Source organism: Puma concolor, chromosome E3 (assembly GCF_028749965.1).
Source record: "Puma concolor isolate L17-30 chromosome E3, mPumCon1.1.hap2, whole genome shotgun sequence".
NCBI classification, from domain to species: Eukaryota; Metazoa; Chordata; class Mammalia; order Carnivora; family Felidae; genus Puma; species Puma concolor.
In genome coordinates this window covers 2,918,564-2,929,716 of record NC_141682.1, presented here as the reverse complement: position 1 = coordinate 2,929,716, position 11,153 = coordinate 2,918,564, and the positions used below count along the sequence as shown (strand labels likewise).

At 48.8% G+C, this 11,153-nt stretch overlaps 1 long non-coding RNA gene across 1 annotated transcript; it reads left to right on the top strand.

Annotated features, from left to right (window-relative positions):
* Positions 1 to 249: 249 nt before the first annotated feature.
* Positions 250 to 2,726, top strand: LOC147572859 (uncharacterized). The gene is made up of 3 exons (XR_015245650.1): positions 250 to 281; positions 1,130 to 1,207; positions 2,355 to 2,726. It is a non-coding gene; the product is annotated as an uncharacterized LOC147572859 (long non-coding RNA).
* The last annotated feature ends 8,427 nt before the right edge of the window (positions 2,727 to 11,153 follow it).

Below are 11,153 nucleotides of genomic sequence, written 5' to 3'. Positions count from 1 at the left end.
TCAATGAGTCTCCCATGAATGGTATTTGGGTTCTTTCCAATATTTTGCTTTTAGAAACAAGGCTGCAATACCGGCCTGTTCATACGTTGTTTCATATTTGTGGAGGTGTGTTTTCAGGGTAAGTCCCTCGGTGCGGGATTGGAGTGGCCAAGGCTAAGTGCTTTGTGGTTGGTTGGATATCACCACATTCCCTTCGGGAGGCGCTAGCCATGTTGTATCCTACTGCATTTTCCCCAAAAGAGTAGTGTTGTTCAGGTCTAGAATTTCTGCCAGAATGGAAGGTAAGAGATGGTACCTTGGTGTAGTTTTAATTTCTATTTCTCTTATTAAGTTGAATATCTTTTCATAGGTCTAAAAGGGCTATGTGTACATTGACTTTTATGAACTATGTGGTTATGTCTTTTGCTCATTTTTCAGTCAAGTTTGTGATCTTTAAACCCTCCCTTTTAAAAGGCTCTTTATATATTAGGGATGTTACTAGGATATATACTAGAATATACATATATATATATATGTATATATATATATATATACACATTAATAGGGATACATACTTGTTTACAATAGGAGCTATATTTATGATCCCTGGTTTCACATTTGTTGTGTGTTTTTTACTTTGCTTACACTGATTTTTTAAATCATAAAAAGGTATATTTTTATGCAATCAAATTAATCAGTCTTTATTGATGGCATCTGGATTTTTCATCATATTTCGAAAGGATTTCTCCACATCCAGGTTGTAAAGGAATTCATCCACAATTTTTAAAGAAGACTTTACATGAGTTCTCTAATCCATTTTGATTTTTTTCTGGTTTATGGTGTGAAGAACTAATTCAACTTGGTCCAAGTCTAAATGTATATATTACAAAACCATTTATTAAAAGGTCTCTCTTTTCTCCCAATGATTTGAGATGTCACATATGACATACACTAAATTTTCTTTTGTTGTTAGGTCTGTTTCTGGCTTTTGTATTGACCTTTCTGTCTATTTATGCAATAATACCACATTCTTAGTTATGGAGGCTGTATGTTTACAGGAGCTCACCTTTATTTCCCTTTTGTGTGGTTTCCCTATTTTTGCATGTTTATCTTTCCATTTGAACATTCAAATCATCTTGTCTGGCTCCAGGAAAAAAAACCTACTTGGCGTTTTTATGGAGATGTTGACATCTTTATGACGCCGAGCCACCTTGTTCAGGAAGAAGAGGTACCCACTTGCTCACGTTTGTTTTTGTGGGAAGATATTGGATCCTTAATTAGGAATTTCTCATCCTGCGTTATGTAGGATATATAGAAATAAACTGACACACAGACAATGTTATTGACTGCAGAGTTTTAAAGATAAACAGAAAAGATTCCCAGGTATTAGAAAGCAGACGTTGATTTCCCCGTAAAGCTAGACAATCCAGACATCTCCTCAGCAGCGTGAAATGCCAGCACACATGACATAGCTGCAGAAGAGTAATTGTCAATCTCAAATTATATACCCAGAGAAGCTACGAGTTATCGCTCAAGAGTGAGAACCACCCCTCCGCAGGAAAGCTTCTAAAGCATGCACTTCAGCAAAGAGAAAAGTTCACTCTGGTGAAGGAGTGGGACATAAGAGGCAAGAGTAAATAAATACATAGTGAAATAATTTCATAAATCTTATGAACTACTGAATCTAGCAAAACTATTTTTGTGTTTACAAAAGAGAGATGCCAACTTCTCTAGGGCAGTAACATGGAAAATGGGAGGGAAGAGGTTGAATTTTCTCGGGCCCTTTTTTTTTTTGCTTAAGGGAAGAACAGAGACACTACATAATTTTAGGCTCTGAGAAAAAGATAAAGTATATTTGCTTAAAAATGTATGGGTAGCAAAGAAAAACACAGAAGCATAGGCTATCATTTCCAACACAGTAGAAGGAAGAAAAGGAAAGAAAGAAACTTTATCAATTCGTAAAAGAAAGTAAGGGGGGGGGTGGAGAAACATAGTAAATAGAAAAATACAAAACGAGATGATAGAATTAAGCCCCAGTATATCAGTCATCACAATAAATGTGATTGGGTTAATCTCACCTATTAAATATCAGATTGGATTTAAAATACAGTCATATGCTGCTAATAAATAAGAGGCAAACTTAAAACAAGATGACTCAGGAAGGGTTAGGATTGTAAGGTTGCTTTTAAGTAAATTCTTTGTACCCTGTGGTGTTGGTTGGTTGGTTGGTTGGTTGGTTAGTTGGTTTTTCTTACCCCTGGTGCAAGGATTTACATTTATTTTGGAAAACAGCTTGTTCAATCAGCCCATCACTTCCAGTCTGTCCGGGCTGGTTGGTCTCACTCAGCCACCAAGTATAACCACTCTTCCCCCAGGTTTCTGTCATGTCCCGCAGTGATGGCTTCAAAAGAAGGTGAAAGAAAGAGACCTAAGGCACTCCACCAGAGGCTCCAACTCCCTAATGTCCTTCTTTGGATAATTTCATTCAACAAGTTGCAAATTCACCTGGCCATCTTCTCATTCGGCCTATTTTCTCATCTCGTACGAGTACTTTAACACGCCAGGGCTCTGACCTCCCGGACACGGTAAGAACTCTGGCTAGTAATCGACTTACCGCATCCCAACTTGTTTTGCCGTAAAGCCCCAAGCAGCCTAAACCCTTCTTTGAGCTGGAGAAGGAAGACATCAGCTGAAACAGGAGGCTGCATTCCTGCTTCTTAATTAGCACATCACGCACTTCAAAATGCCTTTGGTGTCCGTTCCTTTGTTTTCCCTTTGCAGTGATGGAGAAATCAAGGGTCTAAGTCAAGAAACAGTATCAGAACAAAAGTGATAGCTGTGCACTAGTCACTTGGCGTGTTTTAAGTGTAGCTAGCCTCCTTAAGATGTTCATTGAGAAGTTCGAGCAAGGCAATCCAGTGGTGCACCTGTCTCTTTCAGCTGATACAAGAATAATTAATTACATGAAAATGACTTCCACTGGAGGTTAATTTATTTTGGCTGACAGTCACATACATACGCAGATATGTCTTCGGCTGCAGTCGAATAGAGCTTTATTTAGAACATTTTATTTATATCTTGGATGATTTCATTCCTAAGAAATTGAGGGGTTGAAAGAGGAGACGGTGCAGGAAGGCAAGGAGGGAACATTTCTCACCGCTTTGTTTTCGTTTTGTTTTGTTTTTAACAAAAAAGGGAAAAAAGGCCAATGTCATGGCTAAGAACTTGGCTTTCTCCCCAGGATATAGTAGAGCTCAGACACACTGAAGGGAAGGGTCAAGCGTGTCCTGGGGTTAAGGTAAAGAGCAGAGGGCCAGGGCAGGGTGGTGGGATTGGCGGATTTTCCACGGGACCTGCTAGGTCTTTATTCACTTCCTTCCTTCCGAGAGGTCGGGAGTGGGGTCGAGGTGGCCGCCGTGCTGTGTTTGAAGAGGAGACAGCATGAATGTAGTGCCTCAGAATTGGCCCACCCACCCCCAGCAAGTGTGGCCGCTGCCTCCCTGGAAGCCAATGGGGGACTCATCTTCCCAAATAACGGGTAAAGTTTAGCATGGCTTTTGTTAGGTGCCAGGCACCTTCCAAGCATTATCTCAGTCCACCCCACCCCCACCCCAACTCTGTGTAGCAGGTTGTTACTGCCTCCACTTAATAAAAGGGGCAAACTGATGCTCAGAGAGGTTAAGGAACAGGCTCACAGTTGCACAGCCAGACAATGACTGGGGCTGACTCTTCAGTTATGCTCCGCATCGCCTGTCTGTAATCATTGTTAGTGTTACCCAGAAACGTGGTCCCGCAGCATCCCTGGAAGATCTTTTAAATTCCTGATGTGTATCCACGAGTACGTGTGCGAGGGTTTTTAAATTTCAGGCTGGGGTGGCAGTGTCACCTCTGAAGAGGAATTCTGAGGGCTCCCATGAGCGGTTAGCCTCCCCTCTGCTTCACTGGCATAGAAAGCAAGCGAGGCCAAAGTGTGAGAGGAAACTGTTCCCGATAATCATCTTGTGAGCCCCAACCTCATTAGCAGCTGTTATTGCTGGCAGGACAGAGTCCCCACAGGGCGCCGGTCACAACGGGGTATCAGCCCAGGTCCCGGACCCCAAGCCACCAGCCTGTGATGATAATGATAGTCACCATTACCAGTAACACGACCTCCCACTTATTAGCTGCTCACCGAGTCTGGAATTTGGACCCAGATCTGCTGACTCCCATCCACTGCTTGCTTAGCCTCATGATTTGGGTCTGGTCATTTCGACTCGTTTCCTCTGTGTACGGTGAGGATAATTATGCCCATTTTTAAAATTATATCTACTTAGTCCTGACTTCATATGCAGGATGTGTTTACGTAATGCGCATGATTTCATTAACGCTCACAGACACTACCAGAAGGCCTCCCTTTATCTGAGGACACCCACACTGACACAGGGGACGGCAGCCCGCTGAAGGCCACGCAGCTCATTAAGGAGTGGAAAGGAGATTTCAACCAATTTCGGAGAGACTCCAATGCCCCAGCTTTGCCTCCAGGGTTGTCCTAAGAATGAGAGATGACGTGTGTGTGACCCGGGCACAGCAGGACTCAGTCGCCACTGGGTGAGCCCTGCTGTTACGATCACGTTCCCACGCTGGCCCTGCCATGGCCAGGGTGAACTTCCAGATCGCAGGCACTGTGAACCCCCACGTCCATCTCTCCTCTTCCCAGCCTCCTCCCTCCTCTCTCGACCCCTTCCACCCCCACTCCACCCCCCATCAGACAGGTTTAGGAGAGAGGTGAATTGGCTGCAGAGACTGGAGTAACCAATAGTAATAATCTTGCTTTAAAATAGGTACTTCTTTTAAAACACAAAACAAAAACAAAACCTGTTCAGCCAGATTGCCCGGTTTTCTTACACAATAGCTATCTTAATGAAATCTCAAGTTCATTTGCTCTGAGAGCCTCTTAAAATGAAAAGCGCCTGTGTTCCCAACACGGGTCCAGAAACGGTGCCCTGGAGTAAGCAGACACCTGTGTCAGCAGCCAGTTTTAGGAAACAGACATACACCCTTGCCTCTGCAGCAGAAATGGTCGCCGACTTCCCAGCAGGTGTCCTGTGTCCGCTCCAGCCGCCACGGAGCGGAAAATCATCATTTCTGGGAACCCAACTGGCACTGCCTCGTCGCCCTGAGAGCGGTGGAAGGTGGCGGCGAAAGTCCTGCTTCGGGCTCAGGCTGCCTGGCTTGAAATCCCAGCTCTGAAACTAGGAGAAGCCCCTCTGTGCCTCAGCTTCCTCATCTGTACAACGGGAATAAGAAGACTAGCTCCGCAGAATTGTTGCCTGGATCCGATGAATCAGTTCACGCATGCGAAGCGCTCCCAGCAGGGTTTGGCACGCAGCCATGCGTAGGCGCCGTTTAGTAGTCATATCACTTATAGTAACAATAACACCCATCAGTGTTATTTTTACTGTCGTAGAGAAATAGGTTTGAACTTACCATGTCTGTGGCAATGCAGCCCTTGGAAGTACTTTTATAGGCAGATTAGGATCATCAAAAAGCTTTTGGGTTCTGCAACAGAACCAGCTAGGCCATGTCAGAGTCTACAGCTGGGGAAAGAGCTGGCTGGGGGGTTAGGGGTGAGAGAGGTGAGGGAAGGCTAGAGGCCGCGGGTCTGGGGTATCATTGGAAGCCCGTGATGGCAGGGCCCGACGTGGGGTCAGAGACGGGAGGGGCCTCCATCAAATTCCAGGGGAGCCTGAGACGAGCCTCTCGGCTCAGCCCCAGCCTTGCTTCCTACTGCAGAGCCTTCCAGAATTTGAGGGAGCAGCTCGTTCGGGGGGGGGAATAGAAGGGAAGTTTCCAGAAAGGATAGGCCCAGAAAATTCATTAGATGGCTCCAGGCAAAGGTGGGGGAATTCTAAACTTATCCATAAGCCATGGACTATTGTAGGTGACCCCGGGGGGGGGGGGGGGTGGTGGTGGTGACAGTGTTAAGTTTCACCTGAGCCCCATGTCCTGGAAAACAGCCTGGGTAAGAAGTCCCCCACCCTTTTGCGTTCCGGATACAGCTTGTAGAGAAAAACGCCCTTTCCCACGAGACTCCGATAGGACTCGAGGATGCTGCTGCCCCCTTTCTCTCCATCAGGGCCGGACACAGAACCCCACATTCCCATCCTTCGCTTTGCGAATGGCTGCACGAAACAGTCAACTGTAACAGACACTGGTCAGCCAAACTCGGGTTAAGCTTCTCTGCCTCCACACGCGCCTGACCTTTGGCCCACCCTTAGAGAGAGCCGGCAGCCAGCCCCTCCCAAGACAGGTCCGTCTATCGGATCGATGTGCTCCCATCCGCACCCCTGTCATCTCCAGCCCATGCCCGCACAGACTACTGCCCACACCCCTTCTTCCCAGCCTGGCTCCCTCCTCCCCGTGAAAGAAAGGCCTTTTGCCTGACCTCGCGTACTCTTGCCACATTGCAGACCCCAGACCTGAGCTCTCCCTGCATCAACACTGTGTCCTGCCACCTTCGCTCCCCTAATGACCCTTCTGAATGAAGTCTCTCCTTACTGAATCTGGATTTGCTTGTATTTGACGGGAGAGATCCTTGCGTGGGATTTCCGCAAAGCTATGGTTCCCTGCAAGGCTTGGGTTTTCTAGATCCATAAGAAATGGGGTCCCCGACCCCCAGATCTCCACGGAGGGGCCAGGTAAGCATGTGCCTTTCAGGTGGTTCCACGGTGCCTTGAGGGTAACAAAGATTCTTCCTGGGCCGGTCCCTGCTGCAGAATTCTGTGGTTTCTCCAGGAGCCCAGAGAGGAGGAAATCTGTCCGCTGCCTTGTTTGATCCGGAGTAATTATTTGTTCTGTGTTAAAAAAAACTTTTTTTCCGCATTCTTTTGCTGTGCTGTGGCAAATGGAACCCCCTTTTTTCTTCTGGTTTCAGGATGTTCTGCTGTGCACAGCTGTGCGAGAGCAGCTCACGGTGTTGGTGGTATGTTGAATAATATAAAGGCGGCCGCCACAGTAAAATAATGAGGACGAGCCCACGCGCATGAGGTGTGGCCCTGGAGGGACCAAATCAGAGATTCCCAATTAGGGGTTCACAAACAATGTGAAATGGCACCGGCGGGATTGACTGCTGATAAGAATGTTCCAGCTAATTAAAATGTCAGGGTTTCCTGGTTCGCCAGGATTTATAGTCAACCCCTGGGAGGTAACACTTGTCCGCTGGTCAGTTCCTGCTGATAAGAAGTTCTGCTTGACAGTTACCGAGGTCTTTGATAAATAAAATATGGGAAAACAGATGAATTATTACTTAATAAATGCAGGGTTGTTTGGTAGGTTTTCAGAGCAGAGAGGTTGTAGGCTGGCAGCCTGTGGGCCACAGCCTAGCCTTGAACACCTCCTTGGTGTGCACAGGAGTTTTGATTTTATTTTACTGATTTGATCCAACGTTTAAAAGAGGAAATCACACAACACACACACACACACACTTCACATGCAGACTTGTGGCTTCTCTTGAACACTGGCCACGCTGGCTGCGTGTCTTGGGTTGGGAGGGAACTGAGTACCGGCTGCTGTGCATGGATGGGATCCGTGGCCACCACCCCCTCCCAACTTCCGGATGCGGCCGCAGTGCTGGTGTTTTTCTCATTGACTTTAGCTAACGGCCTCTTCGGGTGCGGGGTCAGCAAATTACACCCACGGCCCCCATCTGGCCAGACACCTGTTTTCCTAGATAAAGTTTTATTAGAACACCTTGTGCTCAATGTTTACAGAGCGTCCACAGCGTGGCTCTCACGCTTGAGTGCCAGAGGCGAGCGGTTGCACGGAGCCCGTCTGGCGCACGAAGCCTAAAATACGTGTGGTGTGGTCCCTAAAGGACAATGTGAGCTCACCTCTGCCCTGCGCAGCTGAGCCTGTGACCCTTTGGATTACGACTCTCCCCATTTGCTGCTTAACCTCGGGCGGCCGACTTATATTCTCTGAGCTCCAAGTGCCTCGTCTCTAGGATGGGACAGGATGAGATTCTGTCCCGTGAGATTGTTGGGGGAATCAAATGACCTGAAACCTATGCCTGGCGCACCATGGGGGTGCTCTACGCCGCGTGGGGTGTGCGCTGACATTTTCAAAACTCTGGGTGTACACCGGCAAAAATAACAAAAGGCAGTCCCTGTGCGGATTTCACGTTAAGAGTAGTCACAGGGGTTTTCTGGGCACTCCAGACGCTTCATCTCCCCCCACCAAAACTGAAGGGCTCCAGGCATCTCTCGGCTGAGCCAGCAGGGAGAGAGACGCAACCCACAGCCCAACTTAAGCTCCAGAGACGATTGAGAACCGTGCCAGGGCCACCAGGCTGGCCAGAACGTGCCTCGATGTGCTACGTGGGTGGCGCCCCATGAGCCATGTTTTTGCAAAGCTCTGGAGGAACTGTCGGGAGAGTGACAGCCTGCCCTTACTCAGAGCCTCAGCGGGGGCCCGGGACACTTCCAGTCCCACAAATGGGGCAACGGCTGGGCGTGGGGGCTTGCAGTCTGGGCAGGGGGTCGTGATGGTGGAGGATGCAAAGCGACTACTACCCCTCCCTCAAATGCAGGTGAGGGATAAAGATCCCCACCCGCCACCTCGCTCATACCGCCTCAGTATCAGCAACGTCACTACTGTCGCCCCACAAGTACTGATTGAGTCCCTCCTGTCACGATGTCACCAGGGTGGACAGGAGAGCTCCTGTGGGGCTTCCGTTCTCGTATGGCGGCGGCGGGGGGGAGGAGTGCTGATAATCACTAACTAGAAAATATCAGCTGTCGTTGGGCAGAGAACCGAGGTGGGGTGCTATGGTAGACAGAGCACCCAGGGAAGGGCTTTCTTTGGGCAGAGGGGCATTGAGCAGAGACCTGAAAATGCACAGAAGCCGGTCATGGGAGGATCGGAGGCGGGGGGAGGGGGGGACCGGCACTGCAGGGAAAGGACATGACAAGTTCAAAGACGGCCTGATGGCCCGCCCCTCACATGTTAGAAGCAGGCTGTTTGGCTAGAACCTCGCTGCCGAAAGCGGGGTCTATGACCCACACCGTCCTCACTCGGGGGCTTGCTGGGATGCCCTCAGAACCTGCACGAGACCCGCAGATGGTTCACGTGCATGTCACAGCTTAAGGAGCCCTGGGACACAGCACAGTGGAACAAGGTTCAAAGGGGCCCAGAGCAAGAATGGGAATGGAGACAGCACCCAAGATTTGCAGGACCGCCACCCAACGCAAAACGGGTGAGATGGCCCCACACCGCCGTCGTGGCTCGTTTGCTCTGATTTTGGTCCCCAGAAAGAAGTTAGCGGGCATGCCTTTTCATGAGGTGCTATTCTAGACACGGGACGGGCTGCTCAATTAACCGCTGGCTCTGGGAGAGGAGTTGCGTCACGAGTTGTGGTGGATATTTTCATGTACGTTAAGACAAAAGGAAAACAACAGCGGTGTTTGCCAGAACTTTGCCTCCGCCAAAGCCTTGAGTGACCACTTTCCTGCATATGAGAATGGCTGGCTAATCCCGGAAGAACATTTCTTTAATTCTTTGTGCAATTTATAATGTAACACAACACACTTTTAACTTTATCCTACATCAGTGACCTTTTCTCCATCACTGTCTTAAATCTAAACAATCAGCCAAATGGTAAATCGGCTCTGTTGGCTGATCCCTCTGGTGTGGACCCTCCTACTGTGGCCAGTGGCCAACATCAGGCTGCCACATTGCTCTACAGAATGTCCTACACGTACCATGTACGTAAGTACCCTCCAGAGCAGAGATCATGGTACAATAATTAGGAAGGAATAGCTTTCCATCATTCATTCATTATCTTTGTTTGCAATATAAAGTTTTTTACAATCTATTTTTTTTTCTTTTTCTAAAAGTTTTTATCTTGAGAGACAGATAGAGCACACGACCAGGGAAGGGGCAGAGAGAGAGAGGGAGAGAGAGAGAAAATCCCAAGCAGGATCCGCACTGTCGGCATGGAGCCCAGTGTGGGGCTCAATCCCATGAACCACGAGGTCATGACCTGAGCTGAAATCAAGAGTTGGGATGCTCAACGGACTGAGCCATCCACATGCCCCTATAATCTAATTTAAAAAAAAATTTTTTTTAACGTTTTATTTATTTTTGAGACAGGGAAAGACAGAGCATGAACAGGGGAGGGTCAGAGAGAGGGAGACACAGAATCTGAAACAGGCTCCAGGCTCTGAGCTGTCAGCACAGAGCCCAACGTGGGGCTCGAACTCACAGACCGCAAGATCATGACCTGGACGGAAATCGGCCACCCAGGCTCCCCTCTAATTTTTAATAATGTCTGTGTTGAACCACCAGCTTACAAAACTCCTGAAATTTGACAGTTGGCTCTCCTGAGCTGGAAGGAGCCAGATCTAATGCAGCACTGGGTGGGGGCCTCAAACGTGCACGGGACAGACATAGCATAGCCTTCTGAGCGTAGTGAGTTACAGTTTAGTGATGCATCATGGTCTCCGTTAAACCCAGCTTCTGCTAGACATAGGCTGGGGGGTGGGAGATGAAGCTGGGTCTAGGTTTGCGCCAGCCCCCACTCTGGTCTAGGAATACCCCTTCCCCAGGGGTAGCCCCGAGGGCTGGACCCCCACAGCCTCCTGCACGGGAAGCTCAGTGGAGACCCACTGGGACAGGAGAGGAAGAGGAACCAGGAGACTGGAATGGGCAGTATCTTGGAGAGGAGATTAGGGCAAGGTCACCGTGACTTGCCCTTCCCGACACTGAGCCACTACACGGAGGAAATGATGGCACAGCGTGGAGGTCTGGAGGAGGTGCCCGATGGCTGGAGCCGCGTCGGTCAAGCTGCTGGGCTTGGAGTCGGGAAGGGAACTACCTTATACATCGATCGCCTACTTTGGGCGGCTCAGATGTTTCACCTTTGATCCTCAGACAACCTGGTGGGGTTGGCACCTTTACCAACTTCATTTTACAGAAAGCGGAAAAAGCTTACCCAAGAACACACAGACACAAGGTGGCAGGACCGAGACTGAGACGCAGGAAGGTCAGACGCTGCCTGCCCGGAATGGGGGCCGGTGATACACGAGACCCGGGCCATCCTGATGATAGTGTAACATTGCAACCGGAGTCCGTCCCGTGCCCCCAAGTAAGGCCGGGCCGTTACTAACCATTCTGAACGGCCATCGCTGTCTGCTCTG